General features: G+C 31.2%; 1 pseudogene across 1 annotated transcript; it reads left to right on the top strand.

Annotated features, from left to right (window-relative positions):
• The first annotated feature begins 603 nt into the window (after nt 1–603).
• On the top strand, nt 604–684 carry BDBG_17317 (annotated as a pseudogene). Its single transcript has one exon. The product of its transcript is annotated as a tRNA-OTHER (tRNA).
• Nucleotides 685–4507: the final 3823 nt, after the last annotated feature.

The raw sequence follows: 4507 nt of genomic DNA, 5'->3' as shown, positions 1-4507 counted from the left end.
AGTATTCACAGTAGAAAGATAAAATGTAGAAGTTAATATATAATAGCATTTAAGCTGAGTTATAAATAGTATTTGTGAACTTCAGTCTATATAGTTGTGTGTAGCCAAGAGCCGCTAACTCTATTAATTACACAAGAGATAGAAATAGAGGTAAAGAATTCGCGAGAAGCGGGATTTCTTACAGACTGAGACAGAAGTTAAGTAACAATTGATATTCACTGTAGATTAAGTATTTACTATGAAGAGCTTTGCTGATACAATTATTACTATTAATAAGAATAGAGAAAATCAGATTATAGACCTGCAACAGAAGATTAAATATTTATACAGATAGATAATTATACTGAATCTGAAGATCTTATCATAATTATTCATAATCTCTTCAGAAGTGTATATATTATCTGAGACTGCTACACATGATGAGAATTTAAGTATGAAATATATCAAGTTAAGAGATCTGCTGAAATTATTAAGTTTTAATAACAACTGAAAAAATGATACTGTAATCAGCTAGCTAAGTCAGATATGATTATATTATTGAATTGAACATAAACTTATAGATAGATAGTTAATGAAATTTCAACAAGTCTTAAGATCTGCTGAGCCAGCGTGGCCCAGTTGGTAAGACTGGTAACCAAGGCCGCACACATTAGGGGTGTGTGGGTTCAAATCCCACTGCTGGCACCTGCCACTTCTTACCCATGAAAGCCCCCATGTAATAGGGGCTGAGCCTAATTAGTAAGGCTTGGTGCAGGGTAGAACTCTCTACTGCAAGCCAAGCCACTAGTTAAGCAAGATCCTGCGAACACCCATCAGGGCTGGCATGGGATGTCAATGTCCCACTATTCTACTGTGCACCTGTCAAGGTTCTAATGATATAGAGTCAAGCCTAATGTAGTGATTATACACTACTTAAGCAAGTCCCTAACTAGGGCTGTCATCAGAGCCTAGCTCCCCCTCAAATACAGAGAATGATTTTGAAAACCACCTGACTAGCAGGCCTAGACATGCATCTAGGCCCTAGACAGAGCACCCTGATAGGCTAGAGCCTGCAAGCTCACTGCCAACCCCTAATACTGGCAGGGAGGACTGCAGTCATCAAGCCTATGGTTAGTCCCTAACACAGGGTGAGGCCACGACAGCTGATTGGTAGGCCTATGGGCATCTAATGGGGCCGAGATCAGCAACCGGAAGCTTGGTGTGTACACCACCAAGTGGGCGGTGGCAGCCACTAACTAACATCCCTGGAAATTAGTGATTGGCCCGAGAGGACAGACACGGTGATCAGTTAATTATAGAGGGTTAAATGTAATTAGCTTAAGATGCATCCTGCGGGTGGCTAGCACCCGTAGTCACATTCAACAAAGAACTGTCAAGACAGAAAGACTATTGAACAACATAATCAGACTATTAAATACAGAGAGGGGTCTATCCTTTCAGGCTATGAGACAGTTATATATAGTCTGTATTACATCAGTAGCTGATTATGAAGTTCAAGTTTGATGAAATAATCAAGAGAATTTCACTGAACTCTTTCAAAGTCTGCAAAACAGAGTCTTGAGAAGAATTCTGAGAGCATTTAAATCATCTTCTATTAAAGTAATGAAAATTGAAGCTTCAATTCCTTCTTCTGCTATTAGATTTGAAAAGGCCTGTATAAACTATGCTCTGAGAGTTATAAAGATGAGCTTAAATCATATAATCAGAGAAAGAGTCTCTTCTTCATTTCTATCAATTAACTCTGAAAATGAACTGAATTGAAATAGATTTCTTGATTGAAATGAAAATAATTCTTCAAAGAAAATGTCTTCTCAACTATACAGACTATACTCTCTGATTAAAAATCAATTTTCTTCTTTAAATGTTGAAAAAGTTGATCATGAGAAGTTATTACTCTGAAGAGAAAAGCTTGAATCTCTTATAGACTTATAAATAAGTGAACTATTAAAAGAGAAAGAATATATACAGTATTTGAAGAGAATTTCTATAATTAATATAAAAGACTCTATTCTGATTTATTCAGATGACTCAAAAAATGAGAACTTGAATAGATTAGATGCAGATATTGTTTATACTGAAGATAATATCAATTTTATCTCAGATTTCTGAAATCTAGACTGTGAATGTGAAGTCTTTGATGCTGAACTATTTATAATAGTGAAAGCTTTCAAACTCATTGAAATAAAATCTCATAAAAGAGGAAATTGTTTGAAAGAGATATAAATATTCTCTGATAGTCAAGCTGCTTTAAAAAGACTTAGAAATAGTCAGATTCATAATAATCAAATGAATCTTGAACTGATCTTAAACTCTGTTTTGAAAATTCAAAAGAGAAGAACATTAAAGCTGATAATTCATCTATACTGAGTTCCTACTTATATGAATATTCATGACAATGAATTGGCTGATTCAGCTGTAAAAAAGAGTGCAGAATTAAGCAGATCTATTCAAAAAATTATGTTCTGATCTTTTATAAAGAGAAAAATAAAAGAATCTTATTTAGATAAGTGAAATGAAAGCTGGCAGAAACAAAAGAAGAGTATACATTATTCAAGATTTGAAACAAAACCCAAGTAGAAATCTTATTCAATTAAATGTAAAAAGAAAATATTCTCATCTATAATACAGCTGAAACTAGGACATGGCTATTTCAAATCTTATATACAAAGATTTGATGATAGATTTGACTCAATAGAATGCTCATTCTGCAATATAAATGAGAATTCTGAGTATATTGTAATGCACTGTGTATTATACAATAGTCTCAGAGATAGATTGAAAGAGAAGTATGATCTAAATCAATTAAATATGAGATTCTTATTCTCAACTGAGACAGGAATTAAATACTTAATAGACTTTCTATCAGAAACTCAAGCAGCTACAAGAAAATGACTAAATTCAGAATTATCTGAATATGAAGAGAAGGGAATTAATCAGATATAGTCTGTTAAAACAGCTATACACTCTCTTTTAATAATTTGTTTTGTTATAGTCTCTCTTTACTTTATGTTTTTCTTTATCTTTTTCTTTCAATTTCTTTCTATACTATCTATTTAATGTGTCTATCTTTGAGACTGTGTTCTTTTTCTCTTTTCCTTTGCCATGATATTGTCAAATGGTTTCAAAGTATCAAAAGATGTTAAAAGACTGCAATTTGTAAACAGTTTTTGTATTCTGAGCTGGAATTTTCTGATCTTGCATATCTGAAATTGATGAATGTATAATAGTTAACTTTACAGACATAGGAAAAACCCTGAGAACTAAAAGTTCTCAGGTAGATGTCATAGTCTCTGACTGCATACATCTATAATTGAAGAATAATAATAATAATAATAATAAGATCTGCTGTGTTTTTACATAGAAAAGTGAAGTTATTATAAATAATTAATAAAAAGATAAATCTCACAGATCTGAAACAATATTCATTTTCATAAATATGAAATAAGTTTTTCAAATGAATCTTACACAACTTTGAGAAAGTGAATATATAAGATAAGTATTATAAACACTTCACTGAGTATAGATAAGTGAATAATCTTATATTATACTTCACATAGTTCAGTTTATACTATCTTATATTAAATGAAGAGCTTTTAACATCTTTCTATTTACAGATCTTCATTCATAATCTTATACCTAAGTTGAGAGTGAAATGAAAATACTTAAACTTGTAATCAAATACAGTAAAAGAAGTATATAATATTCTCATTATACAGAAATAAGTGAGTCAATTGTAACAGAAAATACTGTAATTAAGTATATCTTAGCAGAGAATGAGTAATTAGACTTCTATAATATAAGTTATATATCTGAATATGATGAATCTAGATTTGAATATTATTATTAAAGTGCTGAATTCTCTGAAAAAGAAATTCTCTGAGTGAAAATCTTGATATTATGAGTATCAAGCTTGCTTCAACTGCAGACATTAAAATCATGATACAAAGAATTACATATAGTGTGTATAGTTAAGAAAAATGAGAGAGTTAAAAAACTAGTAGAATTAGTGAGCTCAGAGACACTCACTGATATTCTATAAAAAGTCTTCAAAGTGAAAGAGATGTCTGTGTTAGATAATTCTCTGAATTCGGTGAATGTTAAGAGAAAGCAGGCTTCTGAGTAAAGTATAAGTGAGAATGAAGAAATGAACACTCATCTCAATGTCTTAAAGCTTAAAATATTAATGTATAGAGAGCACTTGAATAAGAATTAAGAGATAATTGCAAAAGTATTAGCAGATACAGAAGCTTCTATATAATATATTAGTAATTATATAATCTGAAGACTAAAAGAAGTTTACTGAGTGAAGAATTTCTGATGTATAAGATTATCTGATAACTGATATTTAATATCATCTGTAAGAGTAAGAGTTTTCTTGTACTTTGAAGAATGATCTTGCTATCTTTGAGTATGAGAGCTGTAGAATGTGAAATATACTCTTATTCTCAGACTTAATTGATTTCAAAGATTCAATCTGCAGATTCAATGATGTACATACTATATACAG

The sequence above is a fragment of the Blastomyces gilchristii genome, assembly GCF_000003855.2.
Source record: "Blastomyces gilchristii SLH14081 genomic scaffold supercont1.12, whole genome shotgun sequence".
Taxonomy (NCBI): domain Eukaryota; kingdom Fungi; phylum Ascomycota; class Eurotiomycetes; order Onygenales; family Ajellomycetaceae; genus Blastomyces; species Blastomyces gilchristii.
The sequence above is the reverse complement of the archived record's forward strand: the minus strand, read 5'-3'. Positions and strand labels throughout refer to the sequence as shown.